The sequence below is a fragment of the Phalangium opilio genome, unplaced genomic scaffold (assembly GCF_054372755.1).
Source record: "Phalangium opilio isolate 3A_F unplaced genomic scaffold, DU_Popi_V2 ptg000088l_1, whole genome shotgun sequence".
In the NCBI taxonomy this organism is placed as follows: domain Eukaryota; kingdom Metazoa; phylum Arthropoda; class Arachnida; order Opiliones; family Phalangiidae; genus Phalangium; species Phalangium opilio.
Window position 1 is genome coordinate 4,682,309 of NW_028324193.1, and position 27,281 is coordinate 4,709,589.

Consider the following 27,281-nt stretch of genomic DNA (forward strand, 5'->3'; position numbering starts at 1 on the left):
CTAGTTCTAAAATCTAAATATAGTCACCCTTGGAGCTCGCTGTTTTTGCGTTGCTGCCATTTAAAGGGAATATCAATAAACTAGAAACTTGTGCCGTTTTGGCTTCAAGCTATTCTAGTTCTAAAATCTAAATATAGTCACCCTTGGAGCTCGCTGTTTTTGCGTTGCTGCCATTTAAAGGGAATATCAATAAATTAGAATCTTGTGCCGTTTTGGCTTCAAGCTCTTCTAGTTCTAAAATCTAAATAAAGTCACCCTTGAAGCTCGCTGTTTTTGCGTTGCTGCCATTTAAAGGGAATATCAATAAACTAGAATCTTGTGCCGTTTTGGCTTCGAGCTCTTCTAGTTCTAAAATCTAAATATAGTCAACCTTGGAGCTCGCTGTTTTTGCGTTGCTGCCATTTAAAGGGAATATCAATAAATTAGAATCTTGTGCCGTTTTGGCTTCAAGCTCTTCTAGTTCTAAAATCTAAATAAAGTCGCCCTTGGAGCTCGCTGTTTTTGCGTTGCTGCCATTTAAAGGGAATATCAATAAACTAGAATCTTGTGCCGTTTTGGCTTCAAGCTCTTCTAGTTCTAAAATCTAAATATAGTTACCCTTGGAGCTCGCTGTTTTTGCGTTGCTGCCATTTAAAGGGAATATCAATAAACTAGATTCTTGTGCCGTTTTGGCTTCAAGCTCTTCTAGTTCTAAAATCTAAATATAGTCGCCCTTGGAGCACGCTGTTTTTGCGTTGCTGCCATTTAAAGGGAATATCAATAAACTAGAATCTTGTGCCGTTTTGGCTTCAAGCTCTTCTAGTTCTAAAATCTAAATATAGTCACCCTTGGAGCTCGCTGTTTTTGCGTTGCTGCCATTTAAAGGGAATATCAATAAACTAGAAACTTGTGCCGTTTTGGCTTCAAGCTATTCTAGTTCTAAAATCTAAATATAGTCACCCTTGGAGCTCGCTGTTTTTGCGTTGCTGCCATTTAAAGGGAATATCAATAAATTAGAATCTTGTGCCGTTTTGGCTTCAAGCTCTTCTAGTTCTAAAATCTAAATAAAGTCACCCTTGAAGCTCGCTGTTTTTGCGTTGCTGCCATTTAAAGGGAATATCAATAAACTAGAATCTTGTGCCGTTTTGGCTTCAAGCTCTTCTAGTTCTAAAATCTAAATATAGTCACCCTTGGAGCTCGCTGTTTTTGCGTTGCTGCCATTTAAAGGGAATATCAATAAATTAGAATCTTGTGCCGTTTTGGCTTCAAGCTCTTCTAGTTCTAAAATCTAAATAAAGTCGCCCTTGGAGCTCGCTGTTTTTGCGTTGCTGCCATTTAAAGGGAATATCAATAAATTAGATTCTTGTGCCGTTTTGGCTTCAAGATCTTCTAGTTCTAAAATCTAAATATAGTCACCCTTGGAGCTCGCTGTTTTTGCGTTGCTGCCATTTAAAGGGAATATCAATAAACTAGAATCTTGTGCCGTTTTGGCTTCAAGCTCTTCTAGTTCTAAAATCTAAATATAGTCACCCTTGGAGCTAGCTGTTTTTGCGTTGCTGCCATTTAAAGGGAATATCAATAAACTAGAATCTTGTGCCGTTTTGGCTTCAAGCTCTTCTAGTTCTAAAATCTAAATATAGTCACCCTTGGAGCACGCTGTTTTTGCGTTGCTGCCATTTAAAGGGAATATCAATAAATTAGAATCTTGTGCCGTTTTGGCTTCAAGCTCTTCTAGTTCTAAAATCTAAATATAGTCAATCCTGAAGCTCGCTGTTTTTGCGTTGCTGCCATTTAAAGGGAATATCAATAAACTAGAATCTTGTCCCGTTTTGGCTTCAAGCTCTTCTAGTTCTAAAATCTAAGTATAGTCACCCTTGGAGCTCGCTGTTTTTGCGTTGCTGCCATTTAAAGGGAATATCAATAAATTAGAATCTTGTGCCGTTTTGGCTTCAAGCTCTTCTAGTTCTAAAATCTAAATATAGTCGCCCTTGGAGCTCGCTGTTTTTGCGTTGCTGCCATTTTAAGGGAATATCAATAAATTAGAATCTTGTGCCGTTTTGGCTTCAAGCTCTTCTAGTTCTAAAATCTAAATATATTCACCCTTGGAGCTCGCTGTTTTTGCGTTGCTGCCATTTAAAGGGAATATCAATAAACTAGAATCTTGTGCCGTTTTGGCTTCAAGCTCTTCTAGTTCTAAAATCTAAATATAGTCGCCCTTGGAGCACGCTGTTTTTGCGTTGCTGCCATTTGAAGAGAATATCAATAAATTAGAATCTTGTGCCGTTTTGGCTTCAAGCTCTTCTAGTTCTAAAATCTAAGTATAGTCACCCTTGGAGCTCGCTGTTTTTGCGTTGCTGCCATTTAAAGGGAATATCAATAAACTAGAATCTTGTGCCGTTTTGGCTTCAAGCTCTTCTAGTTCTAAAATCTAAATAAAGTCGCCCTTGGAGCTCGCTGTTTTTGCGTTGCTGCCATTTAAAGGAAATATCAATAAATTAGAATCTTGTGCCGTTTTGGCTTCAAGCTCTTCTAGTTCTAAAATCTAAATAAAGTCGCCCTTGGAGCTCGCTGTTTTTGCGTTGCTGCCATTTAAAGGGAATATCAATAAATTAGAATCTTGTGCCGTTTTGGCTTCAAGCTCTTCTAGTTCTAAAATCTAAATATAGTCGCCCTTGGAGCACGCTGTTTTTGCGTTGCTGCCACTTAAAGGGAATATCAATAAACTAGAATCTTGTGCCGTTTTGGCTTCAAGCTCTTCTAGTTCTAAAATCTAAATATAGTCACCCTTGGAGCTCGCTGTTTTTGCGTTGCTGCCATTTAAAGGGAATATCAATAAACTAGAAACTTGTGCCGTTTTGGCTTCAAGCTATTCTAGTTCTAAAATCTAAATATAGTCACCCTTGGAGCTCGCTGTTTTTGCGTTGCTGCCATTTAAAGGGAATATCAATAAATTAGAATCTTGTGCCGTTTTGGCTTCAAGCTCTTCTAGTTCTAAAATCTAAATAAAGTCACCCTTGAAGCTCGCTGTTTTTGCGTTGCTGCCATTTAAAGGGAATATCAATAAACTAGAATCTTGTGCCGTTTTGGCTTCGAGCTCTTCTAGTTCTAAAATCTAAATATAGTCAACCTTGGAGCTCGCTGTTTTTGCGTTGCTGCCATTTAAAGGGAATATCAATAAATTAGAATCTTGTGCCGTTTTGGCTTCAAGCTCTTCTAGTTCTAAAATCTAAATAAAGTCGCCCTTGGAGCTCGCTGTTTTTGCGTTGCTGCCATTTAAAGGGAATATCAATAAACTAGAATCTTGTGCCGTTTTGGCTTCAAGCTCTTCTAGTTCTAAAATCTAAATAAAGTCGCCCTTGGAGCTCGCTGTTTTTGCGTTGCTGCCATTTAAAGGGAATATCAATAAATTAGAATCTTGTGCCGTTTTGGCTTCAAGCTCTTCTAGTTCTAAAATCTAAATATAGTTACCCTTGGAGCTCGCTGTTTTTGCGTTGCTGCCATTTAAAGGGAATATCAATAAACTAGAATCTTGTGCCGTTTTGGCTTCAAGCTCTTCTAGTTCTAAAATCTAAATATAGTCGCCCTTGGAGCACGCTGTTTTTGCGTTGCTGCCATTTAAAGGGAATATCAATAAACTAGAATCTTGTGCCGTTTTGGCTTCAAGCTCTTCTAGTTCTAAAATCTAAATATAGTCACCCTTGGAGCTCGCTGTTTTTGCGTTGCTGCCATTTAAAGGGAATATCAATAAACTAGAAACTTGTGCCGTTTTGGCTTCAAGCTATTCTAGTTCTAAAATCTAAATATAGTCACCCTTGGAGCTCGCTGTTTTTGCGTTGCTGCCATTTAAAGGGAATATCAATAAATTAGAATCTTGTGCCGTTTTGGCTTCAAGCTCTTCTAGTTCTAAAATCTAAATAAAGTCACCCTTGAAGCTCGCTGTTTTTGCGTTGCTGCCATTTAAAGGGAATATCAATAAACTAGAATCTTGTGCCGTTTTGGCTTCAAGCTCTTCTAGTTCTAAAATCTAAATATAGTCACCCTTGGAGCTCGCTGTTTTTGCGTTGCTGCCATTTAAAGGGAATATCAATAAATTAGAATCTTGTGCCGTTTTGGCTTCAAGCTCTTCTAGTTCTAAAATCTAAATAAAGTCGCCCTTGGAGCTCGCTGTTTTTGCGTTGCTGCCATTTAAAGGGAATATCAATAAATTAGATTCTTGTGCCGTTTTGGCTTCAAGCTCTTCTAGTTCTAAAATCTAAATATAGTCACCCTTGGAGCTCGCTGTTTTTGCGTTGCTGCCATTTAAAGGGAATATCAATAAACTAGAATCTTGTGCCGTTTTGGCTTCAAGCTCTTCTAGTTCTAAAATCTAAATATAGTCACCCTTGGAGCTCGCTGTTTTTGCGTTGCTGCCATTTAAAGGGAATATCAATAAACTAGAATCTTGTGCCGTTTTGGCTTCAAGCTCTTCTAGTTCTAAAATCTAAATATAGTCACCCTTGGAGCACGCTGTTTTTGCGTTGCTGCCATTTAAAGGGAATATCAATAAATTAGAATCTTGTGCCGTTTTGGCTTCAAGCTCTTCTAGTTCTAAAATCTAAATATAGTCAATCCTGAAGCTCGCTGTTTTTGCGTTGCTGCCATTTAAAGGGAATATCAATAAACTAGAATCTTGTCCCGTTTTGGCTTCAAGCTCTTCTAGTTCTAAAATCTAAGTATAGTCACCCTTGGAGCTCGCTGTTTTTGCGTTGCTGCCATTTAAAGGGAATATCAATAAATTAGAATCTTGTGCCGTTTTGGCTTCAAGCTCTTCTAGTTCTAAAATCTAAATATAGTCGCCCTTGGAGCTCGCTGTTTTTGCGTTGCTGCCATTTTAAGGGAATATCAATAAATTAGAATCTTGTGCCGTTTTGGCTTCAAGCTCTTCTAGTTCTAAAATCTAAATATATTCACCCTTGGAGCTCGCTGTTTTTGCGTTGCTGCCATTTAAAGGGAATATCAATAAACTAGAATCTTGTGCCGTTTTGGCTTCAAGCTCTTCTAGTTCTAAAATCTAAATATAGTCGCCCTTGGAGCACGCTGTTTTTGCGTTGCTGCCATTTGAAGAGAATATCAATAAATTAGAATCTTGTGCCGTTTTGGCTTCAAGCTCTTCTAGTTCTAAAATCTAAGTATAGTCACCCTTGGAGCTCGCTGTTTTTGCGTTGCTGCCATTTAAAGGGAATATCAATAAACTAGAATCTTGTGCCGTTTTGGCTTCAAGCTCTTCTAGTTCTAAAATCTAAATAAAGTCGCCCTTGGAGCTCGCTGTTTTTGCGTTGCTGCCATTTAAAGGAAATATCAATAAATTAGAATCTTGTGCCGTTTTGGCTTCAAGCTCTTCTAGTTCTAAAATCTAAATAAAGTCGCCCTTGGAGCTCGCTGTTTTTGCGTTGCTGCCATTTAAAGGGAATATCAATAAATTAGAATCTTGTGCCGTTTTGGCTTCAAGCTCTTCTAGTTCTAAAATCTAAATATAGTTACCCTTGGAGCTCGCTGTTTTTGCGTTGCTGCCATTTAAAGGGAATATCAATAAACTAGAATCTTGTGCCGTTTTGGCTTCAAGCTCTTCTAGTTCTAAAATCTAAATATAGTCGCCCTTGGAGCACGCTGTTTTTGCGTTGCTGCCATTTAAAGGAAATATCAATAAATTAGAATCTTGTGCCGTTTTGGCTTCAAGCTCTTCTAGTTCTAAAATCTAAATAAAGTCGCCCTTGGAGCTCGCTGTTTTTGCGTTGCTGCCATTTAAAGGGAATATCAATAAATTAGAATCTTGTGCCGTTTTGGCTTCAAGCTATTCTAGTTCTAAAATCTAAATATAGTTACCCTTGGAGCTCGCTGTTTTTGCGTTGCTGCCATTTAAAGGGAATATCAATAAACTAGAATCTTGTGCCGTTTTGGCTTCAAGCTCTTCTAGTTCTAAAATCTAAATATAGTCGCCCTTGGAGCACGCTGTTTTTGCGTTGCTGCCATTTAAAGGGAATATCAATAAATTAGAATCTTGTGCCGTTTTGGCTTCAAGCTCTTCTAGTTCTAAAATCTAAGTATAGTCACCCTTGGAGCTCGCTGTTTTTGCGTTGCTGCCATTTAAAGGGAATATCAATAAACTAGAATCTTGTGCCGTTTTGGCTTCAAGCTCTTCTAGTTCTAAAATCTAAATATAGTTACCCTTGGAGCTCGCTGTTTTTGCGTTGCTGCCATTTAAAGGGAATATCAAGAAACTAGAATCTTGTGCCGTTTTGGCTTCAAGCTCTTCTAGTTCTAAAATCTAAATATAGTCGCCCTTGGAGCACGCTGTTTTTGCGTTGCTGCCATTTAAAGGGAATATCAATAAACTAGAATCTTGTGCCGTTTTGGCTTCAAGCTCTTCTAGTTCTAAAATCTAAATATAGTCACCCTTGGAGCTCGCTGTTTTTGCGTTGCTGCCATTTAAAGGGAATATCAATAAACTAGAAACTTGTGCCGTTTTGGCTTCAAGCTATTCTAGTTCTAAAATCTAAATATAGTCACCCTTGGAGCTCGCTGTTTTTGCGTTGCTGCCATTTAAAGGGAATATCAATAAACTAGAAACTTGTGCCGTTTTGGCTTCAAGCTCTTCTAGTTCTAAAATCTAAATATAGTCACCCTTGGAGCACGCTGTTTTTGCGTTGCTGCCATTTAAAGGGAATATCAATAAATTAGAATCTTGTGCCGTTTTGGCTTCAAGCTCTTCTAGTTCTAAAATCTAAATATAGTCAATCCTGAAGCTCGCTGTTTTTGCGTTGCTGCCATTTAAAGGGAATATCAATAAACTAGAATCTTGTCCCGTTTTGGCTTCAAGCTCTTCTAGTTCTAAAATCTAAATATAGTCACCCTTGGAGCTCGCTGTTTTTGCGTTGCTGCCATTTAAAGGGAATATCAATAAATTAGAATCTTGTGCCGTTTTGGCTTCAAGCTCTTCTAGTTCTAAAATCTAAATATAGTCGCCCTTGGAGCTCGCTGTTTTTGCGTTGCTGCCATTTTAAGGGAATATCAATAAATTAGAATCTTGTGCCGTTTTGGCTTCAAGCTCTTCTAGTTCTAAAATCTAAATATATTCACCCTTGGAGCTCGCTGTTTTTGCGTTGCTGCCATTTAAAGGGAATATCAATAAACTAGAATCTTGTGCCGTTTTGGCTTCAAGCTCTTCTAGTTCTAAAATCTAAATATAGTCGCCCTTGGAGCACGCTGTTTTTGCGTTGCTGCCATTTGAAGAGAATATCAATAAATTAGAATCTTGTGCCGTTTTGGCTTCAAGCTCTTCTAGTTCTAAAATCTAAGTATAGTCACCCTTGGAGCTCGCTGTTTTTGCGTTGCTGCCATTTAAAGGGAATATCAATAAACTAGAATCTTGTGCCGTTTTGGCTTCAAGCTCTTCTAGTTCTAAAATCTAAATAAACTCGCCCTTGGAGCTCGCTGTTTTTGCGTTGCTGCCATTTAAAGGAAATATCAATAAATTAGAATCTTGTGCCGTTTTGGCTTCAAGCTCTTCTAGTTCTAAAATCTAAATAAAGTCGCCCTTGGAGCTCGCTGTTTTTGCGTTGCTGCCATTTAAAGGGAATATCAATAAATTAGAATCTTGTGCCGTTTTGGCTTCAAGCTCTTCTAGTTCTAAAATCTAAATATAGTTACCCTTGGAGCACGCTGTTTTTGCGTTGCTGCCATTTAAAGGGAATATCAATAAACTAGAATCTTGTGCCGTTTTGGCTTCAAGCTCTTCTAGTTCTAAAATCTAAATATAGTCACCCTTGGAGCTCGCTGTTTTTGCGTTGCTGCCATTTAAAGGGAATATCAATAAACTAGAAACTTGTGCCGTTTTGGCTTCAAGCTATTCTAGTTCTAAAATCTAAATATAGTCACCCTTGGAGCTCGCTGTTTTTGCGTTGCTGCCATTTAAAGGGAATATCAATAAACTAGAAACTTGTGCCGTTTTGGCTTCAAGCTCTTCTAGTTCTAAAATCTAAATATAGTCACCCTTGGAGCACGCTGTTTTTGCGTTGCTGCCATTTAAAGGGAATATCAATAAATTAGAATCTTGTGCCGTTTTGGCTTCAAGCTCTTCTAGTTCTAAAATCTAAATATAGTCAATCCTGAAGCTCGCTGTTTTTGCGTTGCTGCCATTTAAAGGGAATATCAATAAACTAGAATCTTGTCCCGTTTTGGCTTCAAGCTCTTCTAGTTCTAAAATCTAAATATAGTCACCCTTGGAGCTCGCTGTTTTTGCGTTGCTGCCATTTAAAGGGAATATCAATAAATTAGAATCTTGTGCCGTTTTGGCTTCAAGCTCTTCTAGTTCTAAAATCTAAATATAGTCGCCCTTGGAGCTCGCTGTTTTTGCGTTGCTGCCATTTTAAGGGAATATCAATAAATTAGAATCTTGTGCCGTTTTGGCTTCAAGCTCTTCTAGTTCTAAAATCTAAATATATTCACCCTTGGAGCTCGCTGTTTTTGCGTTGCTGCCATTTAAAGGGAATATCAATAAACTAGAATCTTGTGCCGTTTTGGCTTCAAGCTCTTCTAGTTCTAAAATCTAAATATAGTCGCCCTTGGAGCACGCTGTTTTTGCGTTGCTGCCATTTGAAGAGAATATCAATAAATTAGAATCTTGTGCCGTTTTGGCTTCAAGCTCTTCTAGTTCTAAAATCTAAGTATAGTCACCCTTGGAGCTCGCTGTTTTTGCGTTGCTGCCATTTAAAGGGAATATCAATAAACTAGAATCTTGTGCCGTTTTGGCTTCAAGCTCTTCTAGTTCTAAAATCTAAATATAGTCGCCCTTGGAGCACGCTGTTTTTGCGTTGCTGCCATTTAAAGGAAATATCAATAAATTAGAATCTTGTGCCGTTTTGGCTTCAAGCTCTTCTAGTTCTAAAATCTAAATAAAGTCGCCCTTGGAGCTCGCTGTTTTTGCGTTGCTGCCATTTAAAGGGAATATCAATAAATTAGAATCTTGTGCCGTTTTGGCTTCAAGCTCTTCTAGTTCTAAAATCTAAATATAGTTACCCTTGGAGCTCGCTGTTTTTGCGTTGCTGCCATTTAAAGGGAATATCAATAAACTAGAATCTTGTGCCGTTTTGGCTTCAAGCTCTTCTAGTTCTAAAATCTAAATATAGTCGCCCTTGGAGCACGCTGTTTTTGCGTTGCTGCCATTTAAAGGGAATATCAATGAATTAGAATCTTGTGCCGTTTTGGCTTCAAGCTCTTCTAGTTCTAAAATCTAAGTATAGTCACCCTTGGAGCTCGCTGTTTTTGCGTTGCTGCCATTTAAAGGGAATATCAATAAACTAGAATCTTGTGCCGTTTTGGCTTCAAGCTCTTCTAGTTCTAAAATCTAAATAAAGTCGCCCTTGGAGCTCGCTGTTTTTGCGTTGCTGCCATTTAAAGGAAATATCAATAAATTAGAATCTTGTGCCGTTTTGGCTTCAAGCTCTTCTAGTTCTAAAATCTAAATAAAGTCGCCCTTGGAGCTCGCTGTTTTTGCGTTGCTGCCATTTAAAGGGAATATCAATAAATTAGAATCTTGTGCCGTTTTGGCTTCAAGCTCTTCTAGTTCTAAAATCTAAATATAGTTACCCTTGGAGCTCGCTGTTTTTGCGTTGCTGCCATTTAAAGGGAATATCAATAAACTAGAATCTTGTGCCGTTTTGACTTCAAGCTCTTCTAGTTCTAAAATCTAAATATAGTCGCCCTTGGAGCACGCTGTTTTTGCGTTGCTGCCATTTAAAGGGAATATCAATAAACTAGAATCTTGTGCCGTTTTGGCTTCAAGCTCTTCTAGTTCTAAAATCTAAATATAGTCACCCTTGGAGCTCGCTGTTTTTGCGTTGCTGCCATTTAAAGGGAATATCAATAAACTAGAAACTTGTGCCGTTTTGGCTTCAAGCTATTCTAGTTCTAAAATCTAAATATAGTCACCCTTGGAGCTCGCTGTTTTTGCGTTGCTGCCATTTAAAGGGAATATCAATAAATTAGAATCTTGTGCCGTTTTGGCTTCAAGCTCTTCTAGTTCTAAAATCTAAATAAAGTCACCCTTGAAGCTCGCTGTTTTTGCGTTGCTGCCATTTAAAGGGAATATCAATAAACTAGAATCTTGTGTCGTTTTGGCTTCAAGCTCTTCTAGTTCTAAAATCTAAATATAGTCACGCTTGGAGCTCGCTGTTTTTGCGTTGCTGCCATTTAAAGGGAATATCAATAAATTAGAATCTTGTGCCGTTTTGGCTTCAAGCTCTTCTAGTTCTAAAATCTAAATAAAGTCGCCCTTGGAGCTCGCTGTTTTTGCGTTGCTGCCATTTAAAGGGAATATCAATAAATTAGATTCTTGTGCCGTTTTGGCTTCAAGCTCTTCTAGTTCTAAAATCTAAATATAGTCACCCTTGGAGCTCGCTGTTTTTGCGTTGCTGCCATTTAAAGGGAATATCAATAAACTAGAATCTTGTGCCGTTTTGGCTTCAAGCTCTTCTAGTTCTAAAATCTAAATATAGTCACCCTTGGAGCTCGCTGTTTTTGCGTTGCTGCCATTTAAAGGGAATATCAATAAACTAGAATCTTGTCCCGTTTTGGCTTCAAGCTCTTCTAGTTCTAAAATCTAAATATAGTCACCCTTGGAGCTCGCTGTTTTTGCGTTGCTGCCATTTAAAGGGAATATCAATAAATTAGAATCTTGTGCCGTTTTGGCTTCAAGCTCTTCTAGTTCTAAAATCTAAATATAGTCGCCCTTGGAGCTCGCTGTTTTTGCGTTGCTGCCATTTAAAGGGAATATCAATAAATTAGAATCTTGTGCCGTTTTGGCTTCAAGCTCTTCTAGTTCTAAAATCTAAATATAGTCGCCCTTGGAGCTCGCTGTTTTTGCGTTGCTGCCATTTAAAGGGAATATCAATAAATTAGAATCTTGTGCCGTTTTGGCTTCAAGCTCTTCTAGTTCTAAAATCTAAATATATTCACCCTTGGAGCTCGCTGTTTTTGCGTTGCTGCCATTTAAAGGGAATATCAATAAACTAGAATCTTGTGCCGTTTTGGCTTCAAGCTCTTCTAGTTCTAAAATCTAAATATAGTCGCCCTTGGAGCACGCTGTTTTTGCGTTGCTGCCATTTGAAGAGAATATCAATAAATTAAAATCTTGTGCCGTTTTGGCTTCAAGCTCTTCTAGTTCTAAAATCTAAGTATAGTCACCCTTGGAGCTCGCTGTTTTTGCGTTGCTGCCATTTAAAGGGAATATCAATAAACTAGAATCTTGTGCCGTTTTGGCTTCAAGCTCTTCTAGTTCTAAAATCTAAATAAAGTCGCCCTTGGAGCTCGCTGTTTTTGCGTTGCTGCCATTTAAAGGAAATATCAATAAATTAGAATCTTGTGCCGTTTTGGCTTCAAGCTCTTCTAGTTCTAAAATCTAAATAAAGTCGCCCTTGGAGCTCGCTGTTTTTGCGTTGCTGCCATTTAAAGGGAATATCAATAAATTAGAATCTTGTGCCGTTTTGGCTTCAAGCTCTTCTAGTTCTAAAATCTAAATATATTCACCCTTGGAGCTCGCTGTTTTTGCGTTGCTGCCATTTAAAGGGAATATCAATAAACTAGAATCTTGTGCCGTTTTGGCTTCAAGCTCTTCTAGTTCTAAAATCTAAATATAGTCAATCTTGAAGCTCGCTGTTTTTGCGTTGCTGCCATTTAAAGGGAATATCAATAAACTAGAATCTTGTGCCGTTTTGGCTTCAAGCTCTTCTAGTTCTAAAATCTAAGTATAGTCACCCTTGGAGCTCGCTGTTTTTGCGTTGCTGCCATTTAAAGGGAATATCAATAAACTAGAATCTTGTGCCGTTTTGGCTTCAAGCTCTTCTAGTTCTAAAATCTAAATAAAGTCGCCCTTGGAGCTCGCTGTTTTTGCGTTGCTGCCATTTAAAGGGAATATCAATAAATTAGAATCTTGTGCCGTTTTGGCTTCAAGCTCTTCTAGTTCTAAAATCTAAATAAAGTCGCCCTTGGAGCTCGCTGTTTTTGCGTTGCTGCCATTTAAAGGGAATATCAATAAATTAGAATCTTGTGCCGTTTTGGCTTCAAGCTCTTCTAGTTCTAAAATCTAAATATATTCACCCTTGGAGCTCGCTGTTTTTGCGTTGCTGCCATTTAAAGGGAATATCAATAAACTAGAATCTTGTGCCGTTTTGGCTTCAAGCTCTTCTAGTTCTAAAATCTAAATATAGTCAATCTTGAAGCTCGCTGTTTTTGCGTTGCTGCCATTTAAAGGGAATATCAATAAACTAGAATCTTGTGCCGTTTTGGCTTCAAGCTCTTCTAGTTCTAAAATCTAAATATAGTCACCCTTGGAGCTCGCTGTTTTTGCGTTGCTGCCATTTAAAGGGAATATCAATAAACTAGAATCTTGGGCCGTTTTGGCTTCAAGCTCTTCTAGTTCTAAAATCTAAATATAGTCACCCTTGGAGCTCGCTGTTTTTGCGTTTGCTGCCATTTAAAGGGAATATCAATAAACTAGAATCTTGTGCCGTTTTGGCTTCAAGCTCTTCTAGTTCTAAAATCTAAATATAGTCACCCTTGGAGCTCGCTGTTTTTGCGTTTGCTGCCATTTAAAGGGAATATCAATAAACTAGAATCTTGTGCCGTTTTGGCTTCAAGCTCTTCTAGTTCTAAAATCTAAATATAGTCACCCTTGGAGCTCGCTGTTTTTGCGTTGCTGCCATTTAAAGGGAATATCAATAAACTAGAATCTTGTGCCGTTTTGGCTTCAAGCTCTTCTAGTTCTAAAATCTAAATATAGTCGCCCTTGGAGCTCGCTGTTTTTGAGTTGCTGCCATTTAAAGGGAATATCAATAAACTAGAATCTTGTCCCGTTTTGGCTTCAAGCTCTTCTAGTTCTAAAATCTAAATATAGTCACCCTTGGAGCTCTCTGTTTTTGCGTTGCTGCCATTTAAAGGGAATATCAATAAATTAGATTCTTGTGCTAGTTGTAACGCAGGACGAAAGGTCGTTTACTGAGGCAGATTCCCGGGACGGTCAGGAGAATGTCTGGGATGCGGTGCCCGTTAGAGTGTATGACTTCCGGCCTCGTCAAAGCCAGGCAGAAGGGGTCGTTGATAGGCCGTCGACCTCGATGGATATAGAACCGGATATACCCGATTCGAATCCTAGCATTCCGGTAGAAAAACGACTCAGTCCCCACCCCGATACCACGGCGGGAATATAATCTCCGACGCCGGGTTCGAGTTGAGGAAAAGGAAGAGCAAGGGGTAGACCTAGCGGTGGCAGGTCCTTCCGGGGAGGGAAGGCGGAAACGTGGGGTTCAGAGGGACCCGGTGTTGGGCGCAGCTAAGTCAGGGACTCCCACGGGGATAAGTCAAAGTCAGAGTACTCAGGACGATTTCTTAATGGCTCCTTTTCGGTGTGGGTGGAAAAGGGAACTAGTTTTGCGAAAGGATACCGGAGATCGAATTGGGGATGTGTACTATTACACCACGGAACCAATTAAGGAAAAGCTGCGATCCTACAAACAGATTTCAGCCTTTCTCGGAACGCATCGCGACCAAGCCCGCCGGTTGGGAATGCAGAATTTTAGTATGAAGCCCCAACCGATTGCGTATCCCCCGTTTGAGATTGTTCGCCACACTCTGTGGTGATTTACGCCCGTACCTGCTAAAGGTGGTCCGGCTCTCTTTTGTTTTGTTTCTTACGTATAGGAATCATGGTTAGAGCTAGAGGCGGCATCACCTGGGGGGATGCCCACTACATAAAATATCTTCAAGAAAATCGATACGAAGATGACCCAGACATTGCCACATTCTTGAAGATGAAAGCGGAAACGGAACCGGCCCCGCCTAAAAACACTACCACTCCGGGTCAAGTAGCACGACCTAACACTCCTTCTGTGGCAACACCGGCAGTACCTACAGTCACCCTACACCAAGAACTGTCGGAATTCAACTTCGTGGACGCTTTCTGTTCCCTCAAGTGTTATCTGTCAAGGACAGGCTTGGACCTGGATGCCTATACTCAACATGTCAATTCGTCTCCGACTCTATTGCCATCCGGATACAAAGGCTCTATTACCCATTTAGGCGGTACAACCAGAAGAACTTGACCAGTTTTACGTAAGGAAAACCCTAAGTCTTAAGGGTGTATTGGGAACTATAGGGGTTCCATCCCTGTTCTCCAAGGCGTACGTGGAGGGCGACCGGCTTGAGCAAGCGCTGAAACACGCCCTAGCTTTTTACCTCTCCGAGTGACGATGACGTCACGGAGAGGTATTACACTGGACGTGTCTGTCTGTCTGTCTGTCAGACCCCACGTGACCGCGTTCGCAGTTTACAAATCGGAGAAAACAAATACCCGATTTCCGGAACGCGTTCGCGGTTCACGGAAATTTGGCCATTCATCTGCCAACACCAGTCTTTTTTAACTGGCTTCTAAGGACCACAATCTGCCAGTCTTTGTCCATCCCACATGGACATTAGCCTGTACTTGCTGGCTCGTAAGCACCAACATCTTCTGTTCTTCGTCAATTTCACCTTGACACCAGCTTCTATGCACCACCATCTTCTGTTCTTCGTCAATTCCACATTGACACCAGCTTCTATGCACCACCATCTTCTGTTCTTCGTCAATTCCACATTGACACCAGCTTCTATGCACCACCATCTTCTGTTCTTCGTCAATTCCACATTGACACCAGCTTCTATGCACCACCATCGTCAGGTCTTTGTCCATTCCACATGGACGCCAGTCAGTACATTCTGGCTTCTTTTCCTTCGTCATCGTTTGGTTTCAAGTTATACGCGGCGATCGGCTAGGGTTACGAGAAACGTCTAGCCTCCCAATGGCAGGGCTTCCACCATCGGTTCACGCGAATGCGTTTTTATCTATTATTGGTTTCAAGATATACGCGGCGATCGGCTAGGGTTACGAGAAACGTCTAGCCCCCCAATGGCAGGGCTTCCACCATCGGTTCACGCGAATGCGTTTTTATCTATTATTATAATGGAAACGAATCGTATATATACCCCGAAATTTGAAGAAAGCGGGCAAGAGGGGTACCCTTCACTTTGAACGTCAATATTAGCAAAGTTTCGAAAGACAATAGGAACAACTTTATTTTAAACGATTTAACTATTTTTAAAGGTATTTACTGGCGATTAAAATAATTAATATCATTTATATTTAATTAATTATTTAAGATAAACTTATTTCTTTGAAGTGACACAAGTGAGAGTTTATATAGAACGAGTAATGAAGATTGCATCTGAATCGAAACACTACACGCATATCAAAGATAATATAAAGCGAGTAGGATGATAAGATCTCTTACAAAACGATAACATTTCCTTTTTGCAGAATATTAAATGGAAATATTTTAAATAATTTTCGACATTACGATTCTTTTAGTAGTTGTGTAGCTATAAAGCTCTGTTTCATCTCAATATTCCAAGAACATCTTTTGATATTAAAATTTCAAATTTGGTGTTTACTTTTTAATTCAGCTTTACTACATTTCTATATAGCGTAAACGCAACCTTTAATGTCACTACATAATATGGATTTCAATACTTCGTCTCTCTGTAAGTGTTGAAGCGATTGAGTGAGTCGAAAGATAAATACACATCCTATATTTTAGTTGTACCATGCGTACCACAATGTTGCCAGGCGTTTATTGAAGGATGCTTGGGTACTTGGTACAGACTATTACGTCTACCAAGTTTCCTAGCATCCAAGAATAAATAGGATTCATAGAAGCCAGTGTTAAGGGCATGTCATGGGTCAAGTTGTTAAATATATCGACGCAGTTAAATAGCTGATGGCATTATTTTATGCACTTTCTCATTGCGTTTCGAGAGGAAGTTCAACTGTGGCACGGACGACAGATGGCGCTCTTAACCTTCTACCCCCAAAAATCGCTTTTGTCTGCTCGGTTTCCCCTTCCGCGTTTTTTCGTTATAAACTTATGATTTAACGAACTGAGAAGATAAAATTTCATATTTCCTAAGACAGATAAGCTTCTACTCCTTTCATCTTACTCCCAGTTAGATTTAACCTTGTTAAAACATAATCAGATGAATTTGAGTTACAATGCCGTAAAATCCTCTGCATACAGTTACCTAGGAGTGATAGAGACATTTTTACCGATGTCTAGAGATGATAAACTTAAGCGAAATATTTTTACGTTTGAATAAAAATACCGCTTCCAGTAGTGGGTTTATAGTACTCCTTGTTTGTGTAAGATTAGTGTAGCTGTAGAGCGTAATCATGATAAACGCTTAAAAATATATATTTTCAATAAAACACCGCTTCCACTAGTGGATTTATACTCCTTGTTTGTGTAAGATTAGTGTAGGTGTAGAGAGTAATCATTATAAACGCTGTAACCACGCTTGCGATAATTCTAAACTCGCCCCACGTGGCCATAAAAGCCTTGGCTAATACTAAGAATAAACTACACTTGTTCCTTAGGTTCAATCATACTTTTATTAAACTAACTAATTATATAATAATTAAATGCCGACATGCATTTATTACAACTAAAGAATTAAATAATAATTACTATTAACGATGAAGTCCAATACCAGGGCAAGACGCCCTATGCTCGAGCATACTACTACATTCTAGTAGTGGAGAATGACTGACTTAATAGGATAAGCAGTCGACGCTTATATAGTACGGGGAAAGGTCAGAGGTAACACAGGGTGTTAATCCTCTATGTAACCTTACACCCCTGGAGTAGAAACTCAGGAGGTTCCCTAATTACTACGGAAGGTTACAACGCTTAAAAATATATTTTCAAAAATGAAGAATATAGAACATTTATTTTGTATCAAAAAATATTTTGGTGCTAAGATTGCTTTAGAAAAATCCAAACGGCTAGGTATTGGTAAAAAAGACATGTGTAAGCTATTTGTAGTCCAGTTTACCGTCGTCATATTGGAATAGCGGTGGCTAGAAGGCCCGCCAGCTTTACACGAGACCGGCCTTCAAAAGCTAGTAGCGAAAGAGTCGATGCCCCCAGTTCCAACTTTGGACATTTTTGCGCTACAAACCCTGACTCGTAATGCTTTTTCTACGATGATCAAATTTCATAAGTGGACTCGTTTCAGAGCATTTCAAAGGTATTTGCTAAATTTTACAAGATTAGTCGCGTATGTTTTAATTTCAATCTTGAGGCGTATTTCGTAATTTTACGTCCGTTATTTGGCAAATAATCAATGTTCAAAGCTGATAGAAATGCTTTGAAACCGACTCTAGCACTACCGCGAAATTTATGTTGGAAGTAGGGGCACTTTCGTTAAAAGTTTTTTTAACATGGGTCGCAAGTAAAGCTGGCAGGCCTTCTACTCAAAACTCATTGGGAGCTCGGTATCTGCTTGGACTGGTATCTGGCTGGACTTTACCATCACCCCTTCAGTGGCGTCGCCACAGGTAGGGTGGGATTGGCTTAAGCCTATGTTGATATTTCCAAGGGGACTCAAAATTCTCATAATTGGGCCTCAATTTGTGAAAATATTTTGTCGTACTTATTTTTCAATGTCATTTACTTATGGCAAATCGCTTTTCTTTTTTGCAATTTCCAAAGAATGAAAGAAAGTAAGTAATCTTTTGAAGATCTAGTATTTTACCTCTCGCATCCCCAACCCTCCTTAATAAAGCGAAGGGGATAGCTAAGGTATTGAACTACTGTTTGGCGACCCAGAGTCCCGGCCGTCGTCCGTCAACCGACTTGTTTTACTATAGGTAAAGCCCTGGGTGGCTGGTTAATCTATAATCGGAACAAACAGTTCTACCTGTCTTCTCGTTTTCGTTATCTGTGCAACGTTTTCTCACTTACACTCGTTTCCGGTAATTTTCTATAGGCCTAGGATATCGTAGAGCTTTAGGTTTTTGAATGTTTTCCCAAAAGTGCTTCAGAAATAGCTGAAACCGTTTTAATGACTATTCCTAATGTAAATAGTTTATCGATAATACCTAGCAAGGTAGGGAAGCGAAAAATAACACCAAACCAAAAATTTGATACTACTGGAAATTGAATTACGGAAGCAAAAACATTAGGGGTGGAACTAAGGTAATAATAATTGATAGATAGACTTCTTAAAAATGTTGATTTGTTTCAAGTACTTTTAGCTGCTGACCCAAGTTCCCCAATATTTTTAAACGTAATAGATATTCAAGATTTGGCTAAGAAATATGATAGATTGACCATAATTCGCTTGTTGGACAAGAATTTATTGAAAGCGCAGTAATTCGAAAAAATCGATGAATGTTTCAAATATTTAGCATCTTTAGAGGTTGGGTTTCCAGATTTGTTTAAGTATTTTCAAATCGTCATGACAACTCCGGTCGCCAATACCACAGGTGAATGAAGTTTTAGCATTCTCAAAAGATTAAAAACGTACCTGCGCACTACGATTTCTGAGGACAGGTTATCAAATTTAGCTATGATTTCAGTGAATAGAGATTTATCAAACTAATTAAGGGATAATCCTGATTAGTGGTCGGCCTTTGGACAAGAGAATCCACAGAATTTTGGGTTAATCAGTTATTCATGGATAATAATCAGATAATTATTCGTGATTACATTGCATTAATCATAGCCTCCCCGTGGATAATTTGAAATTATGAATAAAGGTAAAACAAATGCCGACCGGATTTAGTTATAAATGTATTCGGGAAAAGTAACAATAGACGGTTGAACTTTTTCGCGTATTATTATATGCTTAAGTGTATAATGTGATTAAAGAATCTAGCATCAATAAAAAAAATTAAAGACCGGGCCTGAACTGTTTTCAAAGGGGGATATAAAATTGGACGACCCTGAGGGCCTACAATTTTTCAGCCTGTGTGTGAAATAATCCTAACGACGCCACTGCACCCTTTTTTAGCAAACCTGATGTTAAATTTACGAAATAAAAATAAATACAGGTTACCCAATCGGCGTAATTAGAAGAAGGCCACCTCATGTTAACATAACCAAATAACCCTAAACCCACCTGATGTTAACGCAACCCAATAACCGTGAGTTCATAAAGTAACGCACCTGATATTAACATAACTCAATAACCATAACTATGTATGTATTAAAAGTAACTCTTATTAATCGTAAGATTTAAAGACTTAATTATAAGTGACATTGCAGCAACCCGATGCCCAACTGACTCCTATCGATTGGAGTAATTAAGCGCGAAAGTAATATCATTATTGTGAATCTCGTCTGAAATTAAACCTGGTGTTACGACTTTCAATTGCATACTTGTTCTCCTAATTCGTCGAGATATTTACGGCTCGCGGATCAGTGATAATTTTAAACTATTTGTGCCGTTAAATAAAGCCAAGTGTGTTTTTAATTGCTTTAATTTACATGATATCTGTGTTCGATTGCCCACAGTGACAAGGTTTAGATCTGCGCATTTCAAATTTGGCTCCCACGAAAGCGATTAGGCGCTCTCGACGCATGCGCTCTGATTCAGTTGCCTGGTTACAGCGTCCTTCTCTCTACACGGCAAGTGTCGTCTGCTAAAAGGCCGAGGCTTAATGAGGCAAGTTCTTAATTATGGTTCTAAATCAAAATTATCGCCTTAAATTAAGCGTATTAAGTTGGAATATTACGTATTACTTACTCGGTTCGGCTCTTCTAACGGCCAGCCTTAAAATAAAAGGTCTAGAAAAGGGTAAACATTCATTCATTCGCCCCATTTCACGAGTGGCTAAAAGTAAACAATGTTGATATCTCTTAATTTATTATAGGAAAATTAACTCGATTCCTCTTAAGTCGACCGTTTCTTCGCTCGGACGCTGCTTGGTTAGGCTGGGATTGATTCCGCCGTTTTGCCTTTAAAAGTTACCTTACATTGACACTATTACAGATTTGTATATCTTTGCATTTAATGGTTGATGATTTTAATTAATTTAGCATAAATTCCTACAATCAAGAACCTCGAAAGGAGTTAATTGGGCATCAGGTGGAGTTCAACTGGCTTTAGTACCATTAAATTGTTGTTTAATATTCATTTTGCCTGTAGTTTAGATTTCCATTCTGCGGTAACGTTTGATGAATTTGGCTGCTTAACAGTATTATTATGAATAATGGCTGAAATGAGACGAAAATTTGAAGGACGAAGCGAACCGGGACGTTTCTTAAATGGTTAATGGGAAAAAGCTTCAATTCAACCGCTCTAAGGTAAGTAATGTTTTAAATTAATTTTCAAGTTGGGTTCCCGAGCAAATAGATTAGTTTCGCGCTGGAATTTTGAACTCTCCGTGCGTTAAAGTCCATTTCTTGTCAACCACTACTCTGATTGTCTTGAAATTGAACCTTTAACCACTTTGGAAGCTGTTAATTACTGAACGGCAATTAGAGAAGAATTGATTACTTAAAACGCGCGAAAAGAGACCAAGATACTGTGGGAGGCGCTCTCGGGATTTGCTTGAATAGTTTTGAGCAAACCGACAAAGCAAAGAAAATATACGCTCCAGGAATGGAAGATATGTCTGGGGGTTGGGTTGACCAAGGAACTTCTGGTCTATGCAATTTCAATGTAGCCGGAAATACCTCGGTCAACCGAGCCTGCCTTTGGAGTGTACTAGGAGGGGCCAGACAAAACGTTACACTACATTTTCCAATCCTGGGGCGTGTTTACTTCTTTGGACAAAGGTTGGTGTTGCTTTTCGTTGTATTAACGCAGCCTAACGTAGTATCAAATGGGATTAATAATTAATTAATCTTAATTTAAATTTCGAAGGAAGTTGGAGTTGTTTTCAACACAGGGTTTCTTCAATCTGAGCTTCCACTGTACAAACTGAAAGGAAAATTAAGTTTGATTCTTAAATTATTTGTATTTGATCAATAAATGGCGTTAAATCGAGTTAAACGTGTCTTTAATTCCTTTAATTTACATAAAATGTGCGTTCAATTGCCCCATGTGTTAATGGTTTAAAGAACAGCATTTCAAATTTGGCTCCCACGAAAACGATTGGGCGCTCTCGACGCATGCGCTCTGATTCAGTTGCCTGGTTACAGCGTCCTTCTCACTACACGGCAAGTGTTGTCTGCTAAAAGGCCGAGGCTTAATGAGGCAAGTTCTTAATTATGGTTCTAAATCAAAATTATCGCCTTAAATTAAGCGTATTAAGTTGGTATATTACGTATTACTTACTCGGTTCGGCTCTTCTAACTGCCAGCCTTAAAATAAAAGGTCTAGAAAAGGCTAAACATAGCGTTACAATTTTCCAAAAATTGACATGTCACCGTAACTTTGAAAATAATGGGCCTATAAATGCGCGGTTAGTCTCATTAGAAAGATCGGAAAAAAGTATGTAAGAATAGATGAACGTAGAGCGTTTGAAAGCCGACAATAAAAAAATAGCAACAAAAATCCAGAAACTGTCTCCGGTGATCGAAAATGGCCAAAATTTTAGAAGTGCCTATCTTCGTAAATAATGGTCGAGGGATGGTCATGAAGCGCTTAAAACATGCAGACGGACACGACGGAGGAAATTCGTGGCGTCTTGAGGCGGACAAATCATTTGGGCAAGCGCCCAACACGTGGATAGCTGCCCAGATTAACGCTATGATAGAGATACTAAAAATCTAGGACTTACCTTGAGAAAGACTGCTCGTAGAGCGTCCAAAGAGGTCTTAAAAGGTGCGGATGTAGATGACGGATGAGATGCTTGCGAAGAAAGGCGGAGAAATCCCTTGGGCGAGCGACAAACACCCAAATGTCCACTATTTGGAAAGTTGTTGCGAATAGCCTTTTGGCCTTTTCCTCGTCAGCCAAGTGTTCAATTGCCCTCTGTGTTAAGGTTCTGTCAGGAAAGACGAAGCTTGGGTCAGTGCACGACGTCGTGGCCTCGTAATTACTGATTTGAGCTTGGATGAGACAGTCTCATGCAAGATATGAGGATCTTTGTACTCGATTCGAGGATTTATTGGTTATTACATTGGCTTCGCCGAGAAGCTAAATAAATAAAATTATACGTGGTGTACGTTGTTCCGAGGTAGTTTATTTTGGCAATTAAAACAAAGTTTAAATACTTTTAAATGCGTATTACATCTCATTACTTTATTTATCGTATTTTATTTATATATTTATTTTATTTTATTTACTTTCAATAAATAAAAATGGTATGGTAAAGTAAAGTTATGAGGAAAAGCGAAGGATAAAGAGACTTTTAGAGTAGGGGTTTAAATGTTTTTATTTTCAAATTAAAGGTTATATTTTTTGTTGTTTAAATTTTTATGGATATACGTAATTAAAAAAGTCTGGCATTTCAAGATTCTTCAGTGTCGGAATGTTCTTCGGCCGTTATTCGATCACAAAAGTATGCGAGAAATCTAGAACAAAAGATTAAATATTAAATGAATGATTCTCATTAAATTTATTAATAAGAATATTAATAAAAATTACTGTATTGTATGACTTCCAATCTCGGAAAGCATGAAATCATCACTTCCACTTAAACGTAGAAGAAAATAGATTTCATTTTCGCCCATTGGAAACGAACTCTCGGTTTGTTCTTTCGCAAGCATTTTCGCTTGGCGATAAAATATGCGCAATGACCTAAAATCAAAATTTAGATTGGGAAATGTGCTACTTTGAAAATGAAGTATAATATTTACTTTAGTGCCAAATTTATCAGGTATAGCGAAGCTTCATTCGAAGAGTTGATGCTCAATTGCTTGTAGAAATTTTCCGCCAGTGCTTTAAGTTCAGGATTAGGGGCAATATCATGTTCAGAATCATTTTGAATATTTTCGTCACTTTCTTCGGACAGTTGAATATCCTCGTCAATTTCTTTTCCGACTGTCTTGGTTTTTTGACTACCCTTTATTTCCGTAACATTTTCATCGACGCCTACCTGGTCATCTTTTTTTACTTTACGCTTATAAATTGAAAAATAAATAATTTTCAGAAGCAAATTTTTTAAATTAACTTCTTTCGAAGACTTACCTTTAATCTCGGTTGTAGGTGCTCCAAGAATCTAGCTTTAAGACTAGAAGCCGAGCGCGGTTGAAAATTATCTGCTGTATTACATAATTTCGCAATTTTATCCCATAAAGAGTTCGACGTTATTCCTTGTCCAAAAGGATCAACATTGACTGACTTTACAGCCTTTAGTAGAATTTTGTCGTCCTTCTCGCTGTATGTTCTATTTTTCCTATTTAACGATTGATTTCATTAAAACGAACACATTCCGGTACGAATTAATACAAGGCACACATTTATTTCTTACTTTTTTATACGTTTTTCTATTTCTTCATCTTCCGAAGATATATTTTGATCATCTTTAGCGCCGTGGCTTACTTCATCTTGTTTTTTCTAATAAAAAAATTATGTACTATTTCTGTAAGTTTTATAAATTCCTTTATCACACCTTCAATTTTGGTCGCTTCAATCCTGGTTGTATATGCTTCAAGAATCGAGATCGTAAGGCCACCGCGGTACGGTTTCTGAGACTATCAAAGTCTTCACAATAATCCAAAATTTGGCCCCAAATCTTAGATCCGGTTAATCCTGCTCCAAAGGGAGTTCCATTAATAGTAAGGACGGCCTCAAGTATTTTACTGTCGTCTTTTTCATTGTATAATATTCCTTTCGTTCTGAAGAGAATAAAATAAGTTAAACAGGGTGTTTCGGATAAAAATGTGATAAATATAAGAGCGTGTTCTTTTGGCAATTTCGAGTCGGAAATGTCCAACGATTAAGTTAAAACTTGAAGACGGTGACACGTCAAGATGTTATCAAACATTTCTGACTCAAAGCTGCCCATAGAACACGACCTACTATTTATATGCATATTTATTAACATATTTTACCTATAATTTTCTTCAGGTTTCTCTCTTTTATAGGGTTGTAAATTTTCCAGAAAAATAAAACGCGGAAAATTTTCCGGAAATTTTTCCGGAGAATTTTCCTCTTCGCGGAAAATTTTCCGCTAATCGGAAAAATATAAAACTAGCAATTATGTGAGCTTTGAGTCAATTTATCTAACTTTTAAAGATCTAAAACATTCTCCAGTTATTTTGCCATCTTTAGTAGATCTATTAAAGTACCACCAAATATTAGTGGTTGATTTTCCCATAATTTGTGACTTTAAACAGGGTTAACAAACTTAAAAACATTAACAACATAACACCTCGTTTCCCTTACAATGACGCAGACGATCACTATCCTTTATGCCTGATAATTTTAGTTTCACTTGGGTCTCTCAACTTTTAGGTCTCGACCTTCTAACGCCTTATACTGTCCTAAGAGCAAACAGTAACCCTATGCATGCAAGCGATAGCAAATGAGTGAGCTTTTCCTATAGAGAATAGGGGTCACTAGACACTGTGCCCTTGGACAGTTTTTTACACCTCCGAATTCACCTAAAAAAAATAATGAATGTTTGGAAAAGAAAGGCAATTGATAAATTTTAAAGTTTTAACTTTTTAGTTGAAAAACCGGTAGCGGAAAAATACGGAAAATTTTCCGGAAAAATATAGCTCGGTCATTTTCCGGAAAATTTTCCGAGCGGAAAAGTTTCCGCGGAAAATTTTCCGACTTACAACCCTACTCTTTTACGTTCCTTTTCGTCTCTACTTTTGGAAGTGCTGGCTGGTTTTCTTTCTTTTCCACTACTTTTGCTAAACTCTCTAGTTTAAAATGGCATAGTCTTCGGTGCACTATCCTTTGCTTTCTTAGTGCTATATTAAAAACGTCTCTCTAATAAGAAAGAATATTACATTTATAACATTACTAATAATTTTCTTCATCTTCCATCATTTCAGATTTCTTAGATTTTTTTTGAACGGTCCTTGCGGATGTTCCAGGAACGTCATCTACTTCCATTGTTTCGTTACGCTTTGGAGACTTTGGCTCTTTTCTCGTGTAAGAATCGAGTTTCTTTAATAAAAATGGATTAAGCTCGAGCAATTCCGTCATCTTCCTTCTAGGCTGGTACTGATGAGAATGAGTCCGTCCACAGAAATCTAGGCTCTTTTATACGAGTAATTCCTTTCCCCTTTCACTATTTCCTCCCCTATTTATGAGAATCTCTCCTGCTAACAGTTTATTAGAGAGATTAAGCATCCCTATTCGGGTACGGGTAACCCAGCTACGTTCGACAAAGCATTGGTACCTTAAGGATAAGCACTCTCGAACATAGCTGTACGTACGCATTTGGAAGCTGCTTAAACTCTAAGAGAATAAACGGAACCTACTCGCAGAAGGGATGTAGACTTACGGTAAGTAGGTTCCCTCGGAGCCGGGAAGTAGGTTCCCTAGGAGACGGGAACTATGTTCCTTCGGAGACGGGAAGTAGGTTCCCTCGGAGACGGGAAGTAGGTTCCCTCGGAGCCGAGAAGTAGGTTCCCTTGGAGACGGGAACTATGTTCCTTCGGAGACGGGAAGTAGGTTCCCTCGGAGCCGGGAAGTAGGTTCCCTCGGAGACGGGAAGTAGGTTCCCTCGGAGACGGGAAGTAGGTTCCCTTGGAGACGGGAACTATGTTCCTTCGTAGACGGGAAGTAGGTTCCCTCGGAGACGGGAAGTAGGTTCCCGTGTTCCCTTGGACTTTAAAACTCGCAGAAGGGAACTAGATTTACGGTAACTAGGTTCCCTCGGAGCCGGGAAGTAGGTTCCCTTGGAGACGGGAACTATGTTCCTTCGGAGACTGAAAGTAGGTTCCCTCGGAGCCGGGAAGTAGGTTCCCTTGAAGACGGGAACTATGTTCCTTCGTAGACGGGAACTATGTTCCTTCGGAGACGGGAAGTAGGTTCCCTCGGAGACGGGAAGTAGGTTCCCGTGTTCCCTTGGACTTTAAAACTCGCAGAAGGGAACTAGACTTACGGTAACTAGGTTCCCTCGGAGCCAGGGAAGTAGGTTCCCTTGGAGACGGGAACTATGTTCCTTCGGAGACGGGAAGTAGGTTCCCTCGGAGACGGGAAGTAGGTTCCCTCGGAGACGAGAAGTAGGTTCCCGTGTTCCCTTGGACTTTAAAACTCGCAGAAGGGAACTAGAGTTACGGTAACTAGGTTCCCTCGGAGCCGGGAAGTAGGTTCCCTTGGAGACGGGAACTATGTTCCTTCGGAGACGGGAAGTAGGTTCCCTCGGAGCCGGGAAGTAGGTGCCCTCGGAGACGGGAAGTAGGTGCCTTTGGAGACGGGAACTATGTTCCTTCGTAGACGGGAAGTAGGTTCCCTCGGAGACGGGAAGTAGGTTCCCGTGTTCCCTTGGACTTTAAAACTCGCAGAAGGGAACTAGATTTACGATAACTAGGTTCCCTCGGAGCCGGGAAGTAGGTTCCCTTGGAGACGGGAACTATGTTCCTTCGGAGACTGAAAGTCGGTTCCCTCGGAGACGGGAAGTAGGTTCCCGTGTTCCCTTGGACTTTAAAACTCGCAGAATGGAACTAGACTTACGGTAACTAGGTTCCCTCGGAGCCGGGAAGTAGGTTCCCTTGGAGACGGGAACTATGTTCCTTCGTAGACGGGAACTATGTTCCTTCGGAGACGGGAAGTAGGTTCCCGTGTTCCCTTGGACTTTAAAACTCGCAGAAGGGAACTAGACTTACGGTAACTAGTTACGGTATGAAGTTCCCGTGTTCCCTTGGAGCCGGGAAGTAGGTTCCCTTAGAGACGGGAACTATGTTCCTTCGTAGACCGGAACTATGTTCCTTCGGAGACGGGAAGTAGGTTCCCTCGGAGACGGGAAGTAGGTTCCCGTGTTCCCTTGGACTTTAAAACTCGCAGAAGGGAACTAGACTTACGGTAACTAGGTTCCCTCGGAGCCGGGAAGTAGGTTCCCTCGGAGCCGGGAAGTAGGTTCCCTCGGAGCCGGGAAGTAGGTTCCCTTGGAGACGGGAAGTAGGTTCCCGTGTTCCCTTGGACTTTAAAACTCGCAGAAGGGAACTAGACTTACGGTAACTAGGTTCCCTCGGAGCCGGGAAGTAGGTTCCCTCGGAGACGAGAAGTAGGTTCCCGTGTTCCCTTGGACTTTAAAACTCGCAGAAGGGAACTAGAGTTACGGTAACTAGGTTCCCTTGGAGACGGGAACTATGTTCCTTCGGAGACGGGAAGTAGGTTCCCGTGTTCCCTTGGACTTTAAAACTCGCAGAAGGGAACTAGACTTACGGTGACTAGCTACGGTATGAAGTTCCCGTGTTCCCTTGGACTTTAAAACTCGCAGAAGGGAACTAGACTTACGGTAACTAGGTTCCCTCGGAGCCGGGAAGTAGGTTCCCTTGGAGACGGGAACTATGTTCCTTCGGAGACGGGAAGCAGGTTCCCAT

The 27,281-nt window shown here is 39.5% G+C and overlaps 2 long non-coding RNA genes across 2 annotated transcripts; one reads left to right on the plus strand and one right to left on the minus strand.

Moving 5' to 3' along the window:
* The first annotated feature begins 19,946 nt into the window (after positions 1-19,946).
* On the plus strand, positions 19,947-20,874 carry LOC149649528 (uncharacterized). Its single transcript, XR_016371675.1, has 2 exons — positions 19,947-20,189; positions 20,752-20,874. It is a non-coding gene; the product is annotated as an uncharacterized LOC149649528 (long non-coding RNA).
* A 1,337-nt stretch (positions 20,875-22,211) lies between these two features.
* Positions 22,212-22,562, minus strand: LOC149649529 (uncharacterized). The gene is made up of 2 exons (XR_016371680.1): positions 22,420-22,562; positions 22,212-22,346 (listed from the first exon to the last, which is right to left on the minus strand). It is a non-coding gene; the product is annotated as an uncharacterized LOC149649529 (long non-coding RNA).
* Positions 22,563-27,281: the final 4,719 nt, after the last annotated feature.